A 20,813-nucleotide genomic window follows, 5' to 3' on the forward strand; every position below is an offset into this window, starting at 1 on the left:
ACGCAAAAAGCGTTTGATAGTAGTCCAAAGGGGTGCCTAGGCGAGGTACACACGCCATCATACCCCGGAAGGACGTTGCGAAAGTAGAAATTGGCGGGAAACTTGTAGTACTCTTTGTTTCGTCTTGGGCTTGTGGAGGCGCTAGGGGTGGTAGTTGAGCAATAGTCCCAAGGTCACACGGCATCGCATAGTGCGGAGTAGTAGTACAGGTAAGGGTAGAATGGCGTCCGAGAGTTGCGTGAGGAGCCATCTGCTGAGGAGAAGAAGAAAGGAGCCTGTCCCATTTGACTGTTTGTGACACACGCGCGCTCTGTTGGCGGTTTGAGGAAGCAGAGGTGCGGACGGCGTGGTCCGTTGCCTAGGCCCATTTGACGCCATACTCAGGGGTAGCAGTGAACCGAGTGTCGAGATGGAGAGGGCTGCGAGTAGTTTGATCCGAAAGTGCAGGGTAGTGGTGTTCGTCCGAGGGAAGTCGCCGCTTTTGACCGTTGGTAAAATGGGGCATAGAGGAGAGGCTGTAGGCTCCCCCTGTCGATATGCGGCCCCTTATTGGTTTGGCAAGTCGTATAAGCGGGGCTCGTCATACTTACCTGGCGTAGGGGTTACCGTGATCAACAAGGCGGTTCCCCCAGGGTGAGGCCCTTGCATTGCACTTCGCTTGGGTTGACCCCTGCGAATACCCCAAATGTGGGTATCTCGGGCGCGTAATTTTTGGTAGTCGGGACTGCGTTCGCGCTGTCCCGGACTTTTTAGTAAAGAAACAAAAATTTGTGACAAAGGGGTTCGTTTTGGTAATTGTTTAGTGAAGAGAAATAAAGCTTGTGATTTTTACACTTTCCCTTGTTTTGCTGAAACTTCCGAACAATGTCCTTGAGCTGTACGGTGCATGAGGGTATACTCCTGTTGCTAAGTTACGGAAAGGTCCTTTCTCATAACGTAGCAGAGCGGGGGTTACCCTTAAAAAAAAAAAAAAAAAAAAAAAAGAAAGAAATACATCCTCCCTCCCACTTTACTGACTATTCCGATAGGGACGAGTGTTTTGACTATTTTGTCTTCCCCTGCAAGGTAAACGTCTCTCTCTCTCTCTCTCTCTCTCTCTCTCTCTCTCTCTCTCTCTCTCTCTCTCTCTCTCTCTCTCTCTCTCTCTCTCACTCACTCACTCACTCACTCACTCACTCACACAGAGAGACGGAGAGACATACATACATGCATGCATAAATAAGTATGAACCTATGTCCGCGACCATTACAAGAGCTTCTTCTTCTTATTATTATTATTATTATTATTATTATTATTATTATTATTATTATTTGGTGACTTACCCACAAGAGCTTGAGGGCAGGAGTGGTGACAATGAAAAACAACCACAAACATACATATTTTATTATTACATACATACATACATACATAACATTATAATAATTAGGGTACACAGAATACGTGTTTAACATTACAGTAGTGAGAAAAAAGTCAGACCAACAAACATACAAGGAAATAAACAAAGACATAGGCCACAGTACATATCTTACATCGATACATAATATTATTATTATTATTATACAACATTTTAATAAACAAGTAATAAAATGAACAAGTACCAGAATATTGAACTTATTTTTGTTTTTTTCTTTTAGGGTGGGCCGATCCCGACTGTACTGCAATGCCGGGCCAACCCGTGACAGAGGTGGAGCAAGCCCCTAGCACTCCGTCGATTTCCAAAAATAAGTTTAATATTCTGGTCGTGCGATGCACGACGTATCAGATATTAAGCTGATAAGAACAGATTTAACTTTTTTTATTTAAATACTAAATATTTACATTTCACACATAATTCACAAAGCATATGGAACGGTTTTGCTGGTATGTTATTTGCCAATGTTGTCCATTTTCAAGTGGCTCGTTTGTAGTATATACAATTTTTACAGCTGATATATAAAAAACAGGGTAGTATATTTGGAACTAGGCACGCTAACGCAAACAGCTTCAGACATGCGTCCTTTCACTCTGGGCGGTGCAGTGCCGTGATAGGTTTTCTGAGTTGACGGACGTGTAAGGCGTCTGGAAGTGATCCAGCGTTCTCCCACCCAGTCTCCCATGACCCCCTTAAAGGCCTAAGTGGGATAGGGGATAGGTGGAGGACCCGCCCACTGTGTTTCCTACATATGTAATATTAGCTGGACCCTTCCAGAGCACTAGGCGCATGGCCTTAATAACCTAATCTAGCTGGAGTTCACAGCACTGTCACCGACCTACATTCGCTCAGTCATTCATGCTTATAAATCACAATAAGATAGTAATTTGTACAGAGGATATAAATAGAAACTATCACAGTTGAACACTGGTGTGTTGCAATTAGTAGGGCTTCTTCACTGTGGCACGCACTCAACCATTCGTACTTCTGACATCCACCATGCATTCTGTCAGACATCCTCATGCACACCCTATAATAGTTACATTAATACAAAGATACATGCAATAAGAATATATAGGGGGCATGACAGGCATAACACAATCACAATCACTCAAAGTTGCGCGTTGGCGCTCACGTTCGTTTCATTCTCACGGCACTATGACACTAGCACACGACATAGTTCACAACACTCGCGGCACAACTGTCTGCTTCTGCACTACGCCGCCCGCCTAGGTGTATTGGCGGTGTCCGGACGTGTGTTCCACGTAGAGGTCGCGTGACCATCTGATGGTGTCCGAGACACAGAGGTTCGCCATGATCTTGGCGTAGCTCTTGGCGATTCCCAGACATTGTGTGGACTTGGAGTTGTTCGCGTCCCAAGTGCCGAGCGAGCCCACCACGAAGGCCTCAAGGGTCACCCTGTATCCAGCGTTGCGTAGGATGGCGGCAGTTGGCTCATATTTAGTTAACTTCTCTTCACGAGCCCTCTGTAATGAGTGGTAGCCATCCTCGAACGGTATGGTGACGTCAACGATGGTGATGGTTTTGCTGGTCTCGTTGACGACCACCAGGTCTGGCCTAAGTGTCTTGATCCCCTCGCTGATGTTGCTGGCAGTGTTGGCCCCAAGTAGTTGGTCGAAGGGGACTTGCTGGTTTTTCCTGACGGACCCCGATCTGGCAGGAACTGCTTTAGCTAGACGGTCAAGGACCGCGTCGTGGCGCCTCTGGATGGTGGCCATGTGGGGCCGGCAATGATTTAGGACATGCGCCGTCGTCTCGTCGTGTTTGCCGCACTTGCGACAGCGACGGTCGTTGTTTCCCTTGTCGAATCGCCGGCAGCCATTTAGCGGAAGCACTCCAAGGCGGGCACGGTGCACGAATCTCCAATCAGCAAACCTCGTGTACCTCCCGGACTGCAGAAAGTGGTTAGACGCTGTATTCCGGGAGGAGGCCTCGAAGACTTTGCCCTGATCTGGTTTTCGGATCAATTTGGCCCTGTAGTGCTCCGTCAGGCAGTTCCTCAGAAGCTTCGCCATGTCTCGGCGCGATCCTTCATCAGCTATAGATGGATTGGCAGTGGGGTGGGGAAGGTGGAGTTCCCACCTCTGCAGGGTTTCAGCCCATCCCCATCGCAGGCCTGGTATGCGTGCTTGAAGGCGACGCGTGGCCGATCTCACGTAGGACCACAAGGTGCCCACGTCCCCGGAGTCACGGTTGAAGGGCTCGACCATTGAACCGGAGAGGTAGGTGGCGATGTCGTCCTTTGTGGGTTCCCTCGACGTCTTCTTCTTGACTGCGGTCTGGAGTCCTTCGAGCGCCAATGACCTAATACACTCGTCCGACGATGTCAGCAGCCTGAATCCGTGGTTTACCGCTGCTAGGTCGGACACGTCGGCGAGTGGCGGCAGTCCAGCTCCACCTTGGCGCATGGGCATGAATACGACCTCTGCACTGGCACGCTGCGGGAGGTTCAGGGCGTTCTTGGCGCCTGCCTTGATCTTCCTGTCGAGCTCGGCAAACAGGGTCTTCTTTACCCTCGCAGTCCGAAGCGTGTGCTCGAGCTGTGGGATGGAGAAGGTCCGAACAGCATCGAGCTTCTGCCACGGGGCTAGGAGGCTATCGAAGATGGCATCAACCTCCAGCCCAATCCGTCGAATGGCATCGTTGGGCGACTGGTCAATCCTCAGTCCAGTGGGGACCCCTAGATGTTGGTAGGGGTCATCGTCGCCAAGGCTCCTCATTACTCCCCCGGAGATGGTGAAATCCGTACTGAGGGCTCTCTTCTTCTTGACGTGTAACGATGCACATTTCTCGGGCTTGAACTGTAGTCCCAGCCAAGACGCCGTAGTGCCCATCTTACGCAGCATGCCCTTCATTTCAGCTTCTGATCTTGCCACAAGGGCAATATCGTCTGCGAAGGCCAGGACAGAGACGATTTGGCCTCTAATGCGGTATCCCTCGGTGGAAGATGGCGTACGCAGGAGGTACTCCATGACCAGATTGAACAATATGGGGGAGAGTGGGCATCCTTGCCGCACTCCCGCATTAAAGGGGATGGGCTGAGTCTCTCCCGTCGTGGATCGGATCCTGGTGGAGCTGTTACAGTACAGGTCCTTGATGATTGCGATGAAGTGGGGGCCGGCGTTAACGTCGTTCAGTGCCCTGATGATGGTTGAGTGAGGCACTGAACCGAAGGCGTTAGCTAGGTCAAGCCAAGCTATTACCGCCTCTCTCCCCGATCTTCTTGCGTCCACCAGGATCTCTTGGAGGACAAAGTTGTGCTCGAGGCACCCCTCCGAAGGCATGAACCCCTTCTGGGCTTTGGAGATGATGTTATTCTCTGCAGCGAGTCTCCCAAGTCGTGCTGCTAGGATGGCGCAGTAGAGTTTCCCGATTGTATTTGAGAGGGCAATTGGTCTCCAGTTGGTTAGGTCATCCTGGTCGCCCTTCTTGAATATGAGCACCGTCCTGCTCTCCTTCCAGGATGACGGAACCCTCGAGAATTTCAGACAGAAGTTGAAGATGTAGGCCAGGAGGACTCCATTCCTATCCAATTGACGCCAGTCGAAGTATGATATGGCGTCCGGTCCGGGTGCGGTGTTGGGTGCCTTTGATAGTTTGGCAGCAACTTCTTCTGGCAGAATATCTGTGATGGTCTCAGATTCTTCGATTCTCGGGAGTCTGGGTACCCCCTCAGGTACGTCGGTGTCGCTGCAGCCATCCCTGGCCCGGTGGATTCCCACGAAGTGCGACTCCAGCTCTTCTGTGGGGGCCGTGCAAAAGGGAGACTCTTCTTTGAGGACCTGCCTCATTGCCTTCCTGCGATCCACGCGGTAGAGTCGCTGGATTCTGGCGGCCTCTTTCGGGTCGAACTGTGGCGTCCCTCGGCGTCTGCGTCGGAGTGGATCACCCTGTGGCCTGGCTGTGCCCTCGGCACTCTTCCGCGCGTCCGCAGCAGATTGGCGTTCAGATTTTTTGCTGCGAACGGCTTCGACGAGTTCCGCACAGGTCTCCTCGAACGTGTTCCACTCCGTCACGCTCTTGAATTTTTCCAGCCATTCATTCTGGAATTCAGTCAGTTTTTGGGTGCCAGCTGAGGTGGTGGTATTGCTGGCCTGGCTGGGGAGGTTTTCCGCTGTGTCGATGTCCGCATTATCCATGGAGGGTGGATTAGGGCCGCCAGATTCAGTCTCGTCATCCATGGGGCCCGTCAGGGTGGTCGTCGTCGTCGTTGCGGTGGTCGTTGTCGTGGTATGGGTTTGGTGGGGCTCGCTCGATGGTGAGTAGCTCGGTACCGGTGCGCTGCCTGGGCCGGCTGCAAGCTGCGTTGACGTGGCCTGGGGTTCCTGGAATTCGTCCTCGCTGGTGAGGAGGTCTTCGGTGGATGCCGGCGCGGGCTGCGTTGCTAAGGAGCCGTCTGTGCCCCGGACGTGGGCCTCGATGGAGCCTGCAGATGTTTCGTTGGGCGGCTGGCCATCTTCGGCGTGGTGCTCGGGGGGGTTCGACGACTCTGGTCTGGTTGGCGATGTGTTGCCTGGGGGTGATGGTAGAGAACTGGTTAGGAGCGACAGGCCGGGATTAGTGGTACGGAGGATGTTGTGAGTACCATCGGAAAGGATTTGTCTGCGGGGAGGGGTACCAGGCGTGGCAGATTCAGAAGAGTTGCCGCCGTGGATGGTGAGGCGACATCTTGGTGGCAGGTCTGCCTCCAGGGGTTCGCCCTGGTGCTTCTCTCCCCAGTGCTTTCCGGCCAGCTTCTTCGCGTAGCGGTTCTTGCTGGTCTCGAACCGCTGGCCGCAGCACACGAACACCACGTCGAGTTCACTGCCCTTCTCCACGTGGAACTTTCGGATATGCTTGATAAGGTCCTCGTATCGTTTGAAGGACCGCTGCGGCGCAGAGCAGACCTGGCACGGCCATTTCTCGGTGGTGAACGGAAGCTCGATGATGAGGGTGGTACCCGTTCGCTGCCCCCTTCTACCTGAAACAGGTGAGAAGACAGCAGCATTTATGTCCAAGGAGCTCGAGTGCGGCGACCGGGGGGTGTTGAGGCTTAGCCTGTCTGCGGGGCTAGGGGGAGCCCTAGCTCCTGCCCCCTCAAGACTGCAGCCACTCGAATAGTTGACAGAGCTCATCGTTCACACACACTGTCGTAAACAGTTGAAACAGTTCTCACAGGTACACGCCAATTCTCCACTCAGAGGCACACGCAGGCACTCGCAGACTCACGCACGTTCAAACCCACACAATCCCACTCGTCATACACTAGCCTCGCACACTCGGGAAGCACTGGCAGGCGTTCCCGGACACTCGTCAGGCCGATTGAGCACAATCCCACTCAGAACAGATTTCCCACACTGATCCCACACTCTCGAAAAATGCACGCAGGTGTCTTCAGGCACTCACTGACTCGTTCTCGCTTATTCCCACCAACCGCGCTCTTTCCCACACTATCCCACACACTCAACAAACACTGGCAGGCACTCCCACACACTTCCTGAGACGATTGGGCTCAATCCCACACAATCCCACTTACCCCACACTTATCCCACACTCTTAGAAAACGCACTAGTGCACTCCCAGGCACTCACTAGTTCAGTCGCACTCGTTCCCACTCAATCCCACACTATCCCACACACTCAATTGTCACTATCAGGCACTCACACACGATCACTAAGCTAACTGTGTCAGGTCACACCCAATTTCACCATTCCCACTTATCTCACACTTACGCAAGCAGGCACTCGGATACACTCTTCTTGTCACTCCAAGGTCACACTTGCTCTCCTGAGCCAAGCGGCCGCACACACACTTGACCACTAAGCTATGCGAGCCGCTAGGACCCTCACACTCCCACTCTCTCTTGCTGACTCACTCCACTAGCGCACGGTCACTCGTACCCGCACACTCCCCTAAACTACCCGGGCCGGTGCTCCACTGGACCACCCGGGCCGCCTAGGAGTCTCACTCGCACTCCCACTCACTCCCCTCTCTCGCTCCTCCACCCACTCCCACACTCACTCACACTCACACGCTCACTCCACTAAGCCACGTGGGCGGCCTAGGGTGAAACCCTGTGCCACCGGGAGCTTTGGCCGTCTCACTGGACCGTGATAAGCGCAGGCTTAGCCGTCGCTAGGCCTGCAGTGGCCAGATCATTGACACGCTCCCGATGGTAGGCGAGCCACACGTTAGATCGCTAATCGTTCCTAGCGACCCAAGCGAGCGCTGTCCCTATCAGCCCAATATTCAGCTTAAAAAAGCGAGAACCCTGCTTTTCCTGCTTATTCAGGGACACAAAATTAAGCTGATAAGAACAGAATTTTTTTATTTAAAAATGTTTTAAAAGAAAATTACAATAATAATAACAAACTACACAACAATTTCATGATATAAAACTGGCATAAGAATGTCCAGAACTGTTCTTTTATAGCATGAACACTACACTACACTACACTTCAGCACTAAGAACTCACTACACTGTAGTCTGTCATAATCGGGTGAGCAGTCTCTTTCTGCTACACAGTCACAACCACGGCCTCATGTGACCTTACTACCCCGGTATTCACCTTGAGAGGCTGGGGGAAACCGTGGGAAAACCCCAGTCAGGGTACTTAGTCACCTCTGTCGGACACCAGTGATGTGCTCCACATAGATGTCACGTGTGAAGCTAATAACGTCCGACACACAGAGTTTCTTGAATAGATTGAGATATTTTTTGCTACAGATGGAGCGTAGCACCTTATCATTAGCTGGGTCCCAAGATCCCAATGACCCAACTAATATAGCGTCCACCTCAACAGATGTAAAACGTGATCGAAGAGCCGTCGCCAAGGTCGCGTATTTTTCTCTTTTGGCCCGTCGGGCATCTTCGAAGGCAGACTTCCTGTTCTCAAACGGAATAGAGATGTCCAAAATCAGAGCTTTTCCATTCTTTACTATGACCAGGTCGGGTCGTAGATTGTCCTGAACGACCTGGTTTTCACTGAAGATGTTGAACCTCGTCACAGCTGCCCTTTTGACCCTCGCGACTACAGCATTATGTCTCTGCTGGTAAAGTGCAGAGTACCTCATGCAATGGTTGGCTACATGAGGGAGGGTCTCATTCTCGTAACCGCATCTCCTACACCTCTTGTTGCCATTTGGTGTTGTACGGCGACTCCCATTGAGCGGTAATAGATTTAGCCTGGCTCGATGAATGAATCTCCAATCTGCGAATCTGGTATACAGACCGGTTCTCAAAAAGTGTGAGCTTGAGGGATCAGCGGCTACACAATCAATAACTTTTCCCTGGTTAGGCAGATTGATCAGTCTATTAAGGTGCTTTGACTGGAGGTTTATTCTGAGAGTCTTCAGCACCTTATGACGATCGTTTCTGTACAAGGTTTTCTCATTGATAGTGATAGATGGTACAAATTCTTCCATTTTCCAAATTGTCTGGTTTCTAGACGATGCCTTGCGAGCTTGAGTCCAGACAGATTGTAATGGATTAGAGTTCCGTCTGAACTCGCCCTCGTTATGGCCATTAAGGTACGCCGCAATGTCCTCTTGATCAGCTGGTCTACCAATCCTCTTCTGAACCAAGGTCTTCAGGTCTTCTAAGGCAAGCTCAGCAGTGCATAGATCAGTAGATGTAAGGAGCTTGAACGCATTGTCGATTAGATGGAAGTCAGAATCACTCTCAGCAACAGGTAGACCAACACAACCAGAGATGGTAGGACCATATAAGTAGTCATTACTGGCTTCTTGTGAAAGAAAAAGGGTTTTCTTAACTTCAGCCTTAATGATGTTGTCCAGTTTAGACCACTCACCCTTAGGGTGTTGGGCGTTCCTCATGATAAACTGAAGAGATGGGTAGAAAAAAGCCTTCAAGGCATCGATCCTTTGCCAAGGAGCCAGCTTGGAGTGCAGGATCTTCTGAGCAGTAGTAATTAGATCAGCTAGTTCCTTGGTGTTGGAAGAGATGTGAAATCCAACAGGCTTCCCCAGAAATTTCTCGAATTCTCCATCATTCAAAGCCTTTAGTTCTTCATTTGCAATTTTAAATATGGAGTTCCTAGTGCCAACTGGGGTTACACCAGACAGATGAAGACTGAACGATTTGGATGCCTTAAGCTTAATGTTAATCTTCTTTGACAGGTTTTCGATGACATTGATATTATTTTGGAGCTTAGTTGGATCATCTGACAATAAAACAATGTCATCAGCATAGGCGAGAATCTGGTGGTCTGAATTCTCGCCTTGGATTGATCTAATTATGGGGTCAATTACAAGGTTGAACAGAAGTCCACTCATTGGACAACCTTGCCTAACACCACACTCAATGGAAATGCTGTCCGTTACCCCATTTTCCGTTTGTATACGGGTCGAAGAGCCTGTATACATGTCCTTAATGATCTTCTTAGCTTTAGCACCAGCACCAGATCTATCAAGGGCCGCAAAGATCGCGTCATGCGGCACGGAGCCAAAGGCATTGGAGAAGTCAAGCCAAGCAGCTAGAAACTGGCCTTTCTCACATCTTGCTCTATCAAATTTGGTCCTGAGCGTGAAGTTGTGCTCGAAGACTCCGTCATGAGGCATAAAACCTTTTTGTGCCGGTGCTAAGATTTTATTATCAATCATCCAGGTGGTTAATCTTTTAGCTAGAACACCTGAGTATAATTTATAAATAGTCCGCATGATGGCAATTGGACGCCAGTTGGAAATGTCCTGCGGATCGCCTTTCTTATATATTAATATTGTAACTGATTTCTTCCAGTCACTGGGGATCTTCTCGTATTTCAAGCAGATGTTAAAGATACGTGCCAGCAGTGTACAGGCAGGATCGACCATCTTCCAATGTTTGTAAGTAAGACGATCGTCCCCCGGAGCTGTATTTTCACATCTTTGAAGGCGACTTTGCACTTCAGCAGGCGTGATCCTAGAAGTATTCACGCAAGGATTGTCCTCTGATGGTCGAGAATTGAAATAAGACAAGTCGCTTGTTTTCCTCTCTGCAGTTTTCATGAAGTAATCAGTTACAGTCTCTTTGTCGATGTTACACCTCCGCCCTTCATCTCCAAGGATAAGCCGCACGGCTTTCCTTCTATTGTTCCTATATAAAGATTGAATATACTTCGGGTCGTCGGGAGGTGTCGGACACAATTAGCTTCACTCGCGACATCTATGTGGAGCACATCACCGGTGTCCGACAGAGATGACCAAGTACCCTGACTGGGGTTTTCCCACGGTTTCCCTCAGCCTCTCAAGGTGAATACCGGGGTAGTAAGGTCACATGAGGCCGTGGTTGTGACAGTGAGGCAGAAAGAGACTGCTTTACCGATTATGACGGACTACAGCGATGTAGTGAGTTTGTAGTGTGTGTAGTGAAGTGCAGTATAGTGTAGTGATCATAATATAAAAGAACAGTCCTGGACATTTTTATGCCAGTTTTTATCCGAGAAGCGATAGCGTCGCGACGCAAAAAGCGTTTGATAGTAGTCCAAAGGGGTGCCTAGGCGAGGTACACACGCCATCATACCCCGGAAGGACGTTGCGAAAGTAGAAATTGGCGGGAAACTTGTAGTACTCTTTGTTTCGTCTTGGGCTTGTGGAGGCGCTAGGGGTGGTAGTTGAGCAATAGTCCCAAGGTCACACGGCATCGCATAGTGCGGAGTAGTAGTACAGGTAAGGGTAGAATGGCGTCCGAGAGTTGCGTGAGGAGCCATCTGCTGAGGAGAAGAAGAAAGGAGCCTGTCCCATTTGACTGTTTGTGACACACGCGCGCTCTGTTGGCGGTTTGAGGAAGCAGAGGTGCGGACGGCGTGGTCCGTTGCCTAGGCCCATTTGACGCCATACTCAGGGGTAGCAGTGAACCGAGTGTCGAGATGGAGAGGGCTGCGAGTAGTTTGATCCGAAAGTGCAGGGTAGTGGTGTTCGTCCGAGGGAAGTCGCCGCTTTTGACCGTTGGTAAAATGGGGCATAGAGGAGAGGCTGTAGGCTCCCCCTGTCGATATGCGGCCCCTTATTGGTTTGGCAAGTCGTATAAGCGGGGCTCGTCATACTTACCTGGCGTAGGGGTTACCGTGATCAACAAGGCGGTTCCCCCAGGGTGAGGCCCTTGCATTGCACTTCGCTTGGGTTGACCCCTGCGAATACCCCAAATGTGGGTATCTCGGGCGCGTAATTTTTGGTAGTCGGGACTGCGTTCGCGCTGTCCCGGACTTTTTAGTAAAGAAACAAAAATTTGTGACAAAGGGGTTCGTTTTGGTAATTGTTTAGTGAAGAGAAATAAAGCTTGTGATTTTTACACTTTCCCTTGTTTTGCTGAAACTTCCGAACAATGTCCTTGAGCTGTACGGTGCATGAGGGTATACTCCTGTTGCTAAGTTACGGAAAGGTCCTTTCTCATAACGTAGCAGAGCGGGGGTTACCCTTAAAAAAAAAAAAAAAAAAAAAAAAGAAAGAAATACATCCTCCCTCCCACTTTACTGACTATTCCGATAGGGACGAGTGTTTTGACTATTTTGTCTTCCCCTGCAAGGTAAACGTCTCTCTCTCTCTCTCTCTCTCTCTCTCTCTCTCTCTCTCTCTCTCTCTCTCTCTCACTCACTCACTCACTCACTCACTCACTCACACAGAGAGACGGAGAGACATACATACATGCATGCATAAATAAGTATGAACCTATGTCCGCGACCATTACAAGAGCTTCTTCTTCTTATTATTATTATTATTATTATTATTATTATTATTATTATTATTATTATTATTTGGTGACTTACCCACAAGAGCTTGAGGGCAGGAGTGGTGACAATGAAAAACAACCACAAACATACATATTTTATTATTACATACATACATACATACATAACATTATAATAATTAGGGTACACAGAATACGTGTTTAACATTACAGTAGTGAGAAAAAAGTCAGACCAACAAACATACAAGGAAATAAACAAAGACATAGGCCACAGTACATATCTTACATCGATACATAATATTATTATTATTATTATACAACATTTTAATAAACAAGTAATAAAATGAACAAGTACCAGAATATTGAACTTATTTTTGTTTTTTTCTTTTAGGGTGGGCCGATCCCGACTGTACTGCAATGCCGGGCCAACCCGTGACAGAGGTGGAGCAAGCCCCTAGCACTCCGTCGATTTCCAAAAATAAGTTTAATATTCTGGTCGTGCGATGCACGACGTATCAGATATTAAGCTGATAAGAACAGATACTACACTTTGATCTTAGCCAAGAGGCCGAGAAGCGATAGCGTCGCGACGCAAAAAGCGTTTGATAGTAGTCCAAAGGGGTGCCTAGGCGAGGTACACACGCCATCATACCCCGGAAGGACGTTGCGAAAGTAGAAATTGGCGGGAAACTTGTAGTACTCTTTGTTTCGTCTTGGGCTTGTGGAGGCGCTAGGGGTGGTAGTTGAGCAATAGTCCCAAGGTCACACGGCATCGCATAGTGCGGAGTAGTAGTACAGGTAAGGGTAGAATGGCGTCCGAGAGTTGCGTGAGGAGCCATCTGCTGAGGAGAAGAAGAAAGGAGCCTGTCCCATTTGACTGTTTGTGACACACGCGCGCTCTGTTGGCGGTTTGAGGAAGCAGAGGTGCGGACGGCGTGGTCCGTTGCCTAGGCCCATTTGACGCCATACTCAGGGGTAGCAGTGAACCGAGTGTCGAGATGGAGAGGGCTGCGAGTAGTTTGATCCGAAAGTGCAGGGTAGTGGTGTTCGTCCGAGGGAAGTCGCCGCTTTTGACCGTTGGTAAAATGGGGCATAGAGGAGAGGCTGTAGGCTCCCCCTGTCGATATGCGGCCCCTTATTGGTTTGGCAAGTCGTATAAGCGGGGCTCGTCATACTTACCTGGCGTAGGGGTTACCGTGATCAACAAGGCGGTTCCCCCAGGGTGAGGCCCTTGCATTGCACTTCGCTTGGGTTGACCCCTGCGAATACCCCAAATGTGGGTATCTCGGGCGCGTAATTTTTGGTAGTCGGGACTGCGTTCGCGCTGTCCCGGACTTTTTAGTAAAGAAACAAAAATTTGTGACAAAGGGGTTCGTTTTGGTAATTGTTTAGTGAAGAGAAATAAAGCTTGTGATTTTTACACTTTCCCTTGTTTTGCTGAAACTTCCGAACAATGTCCTTGAGCTGTACGGTGCATGAGGGTATACTCCTGTTGCTAAGTTACGGAAAGGTCCTTTCTCATAACGTAGCAGAGCGGGGGTTACCCTTAAAAAAAAAAAAAAAAAAAAAAAAGAAAGAAATACATCCTCCCTCCCACTTTACTGACTATTCCGATAGGGACGAGTGTTTTGACTATTTTGTCTTCCCCTGCAAGGTAAACGTCTCTCTCTCTCTCTCTCTCTCTCTCTCTCTCTCTCTCTCTCTCTCTCTCTCTCTCTCACTCACTCACTCACTCACTCACTCACTCACACAGAGAGACGGAGAGACATACATACATGCATGCATAAATAAGTATGAACCTATGTCCGCGACCATTACAAGAGCTTCTTCTTCTTATTATTATTATTATTATTATTATTATTATTATTATTATTATTATTATTATTTGGTGACTTACCCACAAGAGCTTGAGGGCAGGAGTGGTGACAATGAAAAACAACCACAAACATACATATTTTATTATTACATACATACATACATACATAACATTATAATAATTAGGGTACACAGAATACGTGTTTAACATTACAGTAGTGAGAAAAAAGTCAGACCAACAAACATACAAGGAAATAAACAAAGACATAGGCCACAGTACATATCTTACATCGATACATAATATTATTATTATTATTATACAACATTTTAATAAACAAGTAATAAAATGAACAAGTACCAGAATATTGAACTTATTTTTGTTTTTTTCTTTTAGGGTGGGCCGATCCCGACTGTACTGCAATGCCGGGGCCAACCCGTGACAGAGGTGGAGCAAGCCCCTAGCACTCCGTCGATTTCCAAAAATAAGTTTAATATTCTGGTCGTGCGATGCACGACGTATCAGATATTAAGCTGATAAGAACAGATTATGTTTTTTTATTAAATATTTTCAAAATACATTACAAGTTCTCAAGATTATATACAAGTTATATGCTGGTAGGATACATTAAGTGCTAAAAAGTATGTACAGTGTAGTACGAGCAGTACCATGCTGGTGTCCTTCGCCATGTTCAATTCAAATGTCCGAAGTTTGCTGGTATTGTACAAGGTAAGTTTTCCACGCACATAATGAGTGGTTCGCAATTTGTAATTAAGTATATACATTAGATAGTTGGGGTTACCCCGGAACTAGGCGCTCATCACTTTCACTCGTGGTCATTCACCATCATTCATTCTGGGGTGGCATCGGAGCCTTAGGGAGCACATGTACGGTGGTGGGAGCTAGCTAGGAGGCTACTGGAAGTGGTCCAACGTTCTCCCCCCCGCATACCCCGTGATCCCCTTACAGGCCTAGTGGGAGAGGGTTAGGAGGAGGGTCCCGCCCACAAGTTGTCTAATATCGGTTAGTTGGACACTTCCAGAGCACTGACAGACGGCCTGATCTGCTGGGACATGGTCGCGACACCGATGCCATCCCTCATTCATTATCTCACACATACCTACAATGCACAATAGAAATAGTAGAGTTACAAATTAGATTAACGCTGGTAAACATTATAAAATTAACTAACTTACACACATACATTCATACGGTTCATACACTCTGGCACTCTCTCATTCATTCTTAGATTCTCTCACTGATACGCACCACACTTGTCCTCAAACATTCTCACATGCACGCACCTACAATATTTACATTGATACACAGCTACAATAAATAAAAATATGGGTATATATACAAACACATTCACTGAACACTGCACACTGTCAATAGTCACCCAGGCACTCACTATCACTCGCATTTCACTGGCACTTATCACTCGCACTCAGGTACCTGCACTACACCGCAGTCGCCTAGATGTACTGGCGATAACCTGTGATGTGTTCGATGTAAAGGTCTCTCGACCACCTGATGGCGTCCGAGGTACACAGGTTGGCCATGACTTTGCCATAGCTTTTGGCGATGCCCAATCGGCGGAGGACGTTCACGTTGGCATTGTCCCAGGTCCCGAGTGAGCCCACCACGAATGCGTCCAGGTTGACATTGTAGCCAGCGCCACGGAGAATGTTTGCAGTTGGCTCGTATTTAGATATTTTGGCATTGCGAGCCTTCTGCAGAGATTCATAACCATCCTCGAAGGGGATGGTGGCGTCGACGATCGTGACTGTCTTGTTGTTGTTGTTGATGACGACGAGATCTGGTCGCAGGGATTTCATTTCCTCACTGAGGGTATGAGCTGCTGTAGCCCCTATGAGCTGTTCGAAGGGGACCCGTTGGTTTTTCCTGAGCGCCCCTGATCTACTCGGAACTGCGTTGGCAAGGCGGTCCAGGATCGCGTCGTGCCGCCTCTGGATGGTGACGAGGTGTGGGTGACAATGGTTGATGACGTGAGCCGTCGTCTCTTCAGGATTGCCACACTTGCGGCAACGACGGTCGTTGTTCCCAGTGTTCCATCTTCTGCAACCGTTGAGAGGGAGCACTCCCAGTCGTGCTCGGTGTATAAACCGCCAGTCGGCAAACCTGGTGTACCTCCCGGACTGAAGGAAGTGGTTTGACGGTACATTCCGGGAGGAAGCGAGGAAGACCTTGCCTTGGTCAGGTTTGTTGAGGAGCCGGTGCTTGTAGTGCTCCGTCAAGCAGTTGCGCAGAAGTTTCGCCATGTCACGGCGCGATCCCAGATCAGCGGTGCTTTCGTTGAGCTCTGGGTGGGGTAGGTGGAGTTCCCACCTCCGTAGCGTCTCAGCCCATCCCCATCGGATGCCCGGTGTTCTAGCTTGGAGTCTTCTCGTCGCCGATCTGACGTGAGACCACAGTGTTCCTACGTCTCCCGAGTCCCTGCCAAATGGTTGTTCCATGGACCCGGAGAGATATGTGGCCATATCCCACGGTGTCGGATCCCGAAGGATCCTCTTCTTCACGGCGACTCGTAGTCCCTCCTGCGCCAGCGATGCTATGCTGGCATCCGGTGAGGTCAGCAGTCTGAAGCCATGGTTGATGACTGCGAGATCCGAAATGTCAGCCAGCGGAGGAAGACCTGCGCCCCCTTGGCGCATCGGGAGATAGACCACTTCCGCGCTAGCACGTTGTGGGAGGTTCAGGGCAGCTTTAGCTCCGGACTTGATCTTCTGGTCCAGTCTCTTAAACGTGGTCTTCTTCACCCTCGAAGTCCGCAGGGTAAACTCTAGCTGTGGGACAGAGAACGTCCGCACAGCGTCCAGCTTCTGCCACGGAGCTAGGAGGCTGTCGAAGATGGCGTCGACCTCCCGTTCAATTCGCTCAATGGCGTCGTTCGGCGTCTGGTCTACTCTCATTCCCGTGGGCACCCCAAGGTGTTGATAGGGCTCACCATCACGGAGAATCTTCATCGGTCCCCCGGAGATACAATACTCTGTGTTGAGAGTAGTCTTCTTCCTGACGTGTAAAGACGCGCATTTTTGCGGCTTGAACCGCAGGCCCAGCCAGTTAGCCGTGCTGCCCATCTTCTCAAGTAGCCTCTTCATGCTAGCTTCCGACTTTGCCACTAGGGCAATGTCGTCTGCGAATGCTAGGATGGAGGTAGCGTGGCCCATGATGTTATAGCCGTCGGTGTCGCAGGTCGCCGTAGCCGTCCGCAGGAGGTACTCCATGACCAGATTAAATAGCAGAGGAGAAAGTGGGCAGCCTTGCCGCACTCCTGCGTTGAAGGGGATGGGCTTAGTGTCTCCCGCGGTGGATCGGATTCTGGTCGAGCTGTCCGTGTAGAGGTCCTTAATGATATCGTAGAAGTGAGGACCTGCCTGGATGTCCTGTAGAGCCCGCAGGATGGTAGAGTGGGGTACAGAACCAAAGGCGTTGGCTAGATCTAGCCAGACGATCACCACCTCTCTTCCGGAGCGTCTGGCGTCCACCAAGATCTCCTGAAGGACAAAGTTGTGCTCCAGGCAGCCCTCCGTAGGCATGAACCCCTTCTGTTGCGGGGAGATGATGTTGTTCCCCGCAGCGAGTTTTCCCAGCCTGGCAGCAAGAATGGCGCAGTAGACTTTCCCGATGGTGTTGGAGAGAGCTATCGGTCGCCAGTTGGAGAGATCGTCCTGGTTACCCTTCTTGAAGATGAGTACAGTTCGGCTCTCCTTCCAGGACGATGGTACCCGAGAAAACCGAAGGCAGACGTTGAACACTGCGGCGAGGAGGACTCCGTTCCTATCGACCTGTCTCCAGTTGTTGTATGACAGGGAGTCAGGTCCCGGCGCGGTGTTAGGAGCCTTCATGAGTCGAGCAGCGACTTCCTCTGGGGTGATTTCATCGATGCTGACGGGGTCCTCAATTGTCGGTAGTCTCGGGATCTCTGTTGCTGGGTCGGTCGTGCATCCATCCCTGGCCCGGTGGACTCCCTCGAAGTGCGTTTCCAGCTCTTCTTTGGGGGCCGAACAGAAGGGGGATTCTTGCTGGAGGATCTGCCTCATTGCCTTCCTCCGATCCACGCGGTACAATTTCTGAATTCTAGCGGCCTCCTCGGCGTCGTACTGAGGGGTCCCTCGACGTCGGCGCTGGGGTGGTCGGTTACGAGGTCGCCTGTTTGGGTCCTCGACCCTCTTCTGCGCGTTCGTAGATGTTCGTTGTTCATCTACCCTTCTACGAACGGCTTCAGTGAGTTCGGCGCAGGTTCTCTCGAAAACCTCCCACTCGTCTATAGATCTGATTCTCTCCAGCCATTCAGTCTGGAACTGGCTGAGTTCATGGTTGCCAGCTGCTGGTAAGGCGCCGTCTTCCGTATCCGGAGCGTGTTGGGGCTCAATTGCTTCTCCTTGGGGGCCGCTAGAATTTATGTCATTCAGGGGCGCTCTGGTCGTCGTCGTCGTCGTCGTCGTCGTCGGTACAGTTAGGTGGGGCTCACTCGGTGGCGTCGGTGTGTAGCTCGTGGCGTCGCCGGTGTTCGTTCTTGGTTGGCCGGTGGTGTTCTGCGGCTCGTCCTGGATTTGGTCTTCCGTACCTCGGGCACTTCCTCCGGCAGGATCGTACGGTGATCTATCGATGTGTTGATCCATAGGGGTGTGGTGCTCGGGCAGGTCATCCTGTTCCTCTTCCGATAGTCCAAGGCCTGGAGGTGTTGGGGAGGCTGTGGTTGGGACTAACGGGGTTGAGGAAAGGTTCGGGAGGACCGTAGAGTGACTGTGGTGGAAGGATGCACTCGGGAGAGGGGATCCAGGCGTCGCAGGTTGGCGTTCAGTGCCGCTGCAGGTGGTAGGGCGGCCTGTATCTCGGCGGCGGGTTGCGTCATCATTCACAGTTGGCACCTCTCGTGGGTTGGCAGTGGGTGCTGGTTGCACTGGGAGGTTGACTGTGTCTTCGTTAGTCACAGGTGAGCCTGGGGGTGGTGGACCAGTTGTGGTGAGGACTCGCTGGGAAGGACGTGGGGGTGTGAGGATCCTTCTTAGAGTGGACAGGAGGCTTCTGCGAGGAGGGGTACCAGGCGTCGCTTGGTTCTCGCTGGTGTCGCCGTGGATGGTGAGGCGGCATCTCGTTGGAGCATCAGATGTTATGGGCTCCTCTGGGTGTTCTGCCTCCCAGTGCTTGTTCACCAGTTTCTTGGCGTACCTGTTCTCAGAAGTTTTAAACGTCAGGCCGCAACATTCGAATACCACATCGAAGGAACCTCCCGGCACCACGTGGAATTTCTTAACGTGCTTCACCAGGTCCTCGTAGCGCTTAAAGGTCTTTTGCGGTATAGTGCAGGACGGGCATGACCATTTCCCCGATGTGTAGGGTAGCCGGATGTGCAGCTGGGTGCCGACGAATGATTCCGCGCCTGTAACAGGTAGAAATACAGTAGCGTCGGCATTCAGACTCGGGGGGGGAACAGGGGTAGAAGCTCGGTGGCTAAGCCTGCCAGACAGGCTGGGGGACGCCCCCGCACCGGCCACACCCGAGCACTCACCCGAGTCAGAAGAAGCACTCATCCTACCACCGTCCATGCCGTCCGTTCGCTCACTACCACTCACCCGCACTCGCAGCTCAGTCAACTCCCACTCTGCGACGCTAGGTCACACTCGCGCTCAGCCACTAAACTACACGGGCCGCTTGTACCCGACACACAATCGCGCTCACGCACACACACGTGTTCACACTTGACCACTAAGCCACCCGGGCCGGCACACCACTATACCGCCCGGACCGCCTGGGGGTCCTCACTCACACTCCGATGTACACCCGCTCCCACTCCCGCACACTCGCACCCACTCAATCCCCTAAGCCACCCGGGCCGTCGCACCACTGGACCACCTGGGCACCTAGGCACTCACTCGCGCTCAGATACACACTTCCCTTCCTCTCCCTCTCAAGTACGCACTCAATCGTGTTCCGTCCCCTAAGCTACCCGGGCCGACACGCCACTCAGCTACCCGAGCCGCCTAGGAAACACGCTCACTCAACCGCTCCACTCACACACTTAATGCACTCGTCCCCTAAACCACCCGGGCCGGCACACCACTGGACCACCCGGGCCGCTCAGGAGTCTCACTCACTCCCCTCGCACTCCTACTACCACTCGCACACAATTCCCTCACTGACGCTCTGTCCCCTAAACCACCCGGGCCGGCACACCACTGGACCACCCGGGCCGCCTAGGAGCCCTCAGCCACACTCGCACTCACTCACCTCTCGCACACCACCCACTCCCGCACTCACTCCCACACACTCACTCGCACTCCACTAAGCTAAGTGGGCAGCCTAGGGTGAAACCCTGTACCACCAGGAGCCTTGGCCGCCTCACTGGACCTTGATAAGCGCGGTAAGCTAAACGTCTTTAGCCCCGCAGTGGCCAGATCATTGGCACGCTCCTGGTGGCAGGCGAACCACACTTTTGATCACTAGTCGAGCTTAGCAATCAAAGCGAGCGCTGTCCTTACCAGCTCGAATTCAGCTTTAAAAAGCGAAAGCCCTGCTTTTCCTGCTTATTCAGGGTCACAAAATTAAGCTGATAAGAACAGATACTACACTTTGATCTTAGCCAAGAGGCCGAGAAGCGATAGCGTCGCGACGCAAAAAGCGTTTGATAGTAGTCCAAAGGGGTGCCTAGGCGAGGTACACACGCCATCATACCCCGGAAGGACGTTGCGAAAGTAGAAATTGGCGGGAAACTTGTAGTACTCTTTGTTTCGTCTTGGGCTTGTGGAGGCGCTAGGGGTGGTAGTTGAGCAATAGTCCCAAGGTCACACGGCATCGCATAGTGCGGAGTAGTAGTACAGGTAAGGGTAGAATGGCGTCCGAGAGTTGCGTGAGGAGCCATCTGCTGAGGAGAAGAAGAA

General features: G+C 50.9%; 6 non-coding genes and 1 pseudogene across 6 annotated transcripts; 3 read left to right on the top strand and 4 right to left on the bottom strand.

Annotated features, from left to right (window-relative positions):
- The first annotated feature begins 582 nt into the window (after positions 1-582).
- Positions 583-744, top strand: LOC136858994 (U1 spliceosomal RNA). Its single transcript, XR_010858757.1, has one exon. It is a non-coding gene; the product is annotated as a U1 spliceosomal RNA (small nuclear RNA).
- An 886-nt stretch (positions 745-1,630) lies between these two features.
- LOC136859089 (U2 spliceosomal RNA) lies at positions 1,631-1,814 on the bottom strand. Its single transcript, XR_010858843.2, has one exon. It is a non-coding gene; the product is annotated as a U2 spliceosomal RNA (small nuclear RNA).
- A 9,636-nt stretch (positions 1,815-11,450) lies between these two features.
- On the top strand, positions 11,451-11,612 carry LOC136859025 (U1 spliceosomal RNA). Its single transcript, XR_010858786.1, has one exon. It is a non-coding gene; the product is annotated as a U1 spliceosomal RNA (small nuclear RNA).
- Positions 11,613-12,482: 870 nt separating this feature from the next.
- On the bottom strand, positions 12,483-12,675 carry LOC136859099 (U2 spliceosomal RNA). The gene has a single exon (XR_010858852.1). It is a non-coding gene; the product is annotated as a U2 spliceosomal RNA (small nuclear RNA).
- Positions 12,676-13,266: 591 nt separating this feature from the next.
- On the top strand, positions 13,267-13,428 carry LOC136859024 (U1 spliceosomal RNA). The gene has a single exon (XR_010858785.1). It is a non-coding gene; the product is annotated as a U1 spliceosomal RNA (small nuclear RNA).
- Positions 13,429-14,300: 872 nt separating this feature from the next.
- LOC136859147 (U2 spliceosomal RNA) lies at positions 14,301-14,489 on the bottom strand. The gene has a single exon (XR_010858896.2). It is a non-coding gene; the product is annotated as a U2 spliceosomal RNA (small nuclear RNA).
- A 5,866-nt stretch (positions 14,490-20,355) lies between these two features.
- LOC137497172 (U2 spliceosomal RNA) lies at positions 20,356-20,535 on the bottom strand (annotated as a pseudogene).
- Between the last annotated feature and the right edge of the window lie 278 nt (positions 20,536-20,813).

This window comes from Anabrus simplex, chromosome 1, assembly GCF_040414725.1.
Source record: "Anabrus simplex isolate iqAnaSimp1 chromosome 1, ASM4041472v1, whole genome shotgun sequence".
Taxonomy (NCBI): domain Eukaryota; kingdom Metazoa; phylum Arthropoda; class Insecta; order Orthoptera; family Tettigoniidae; genus Anabrus; species Anabrus simplex.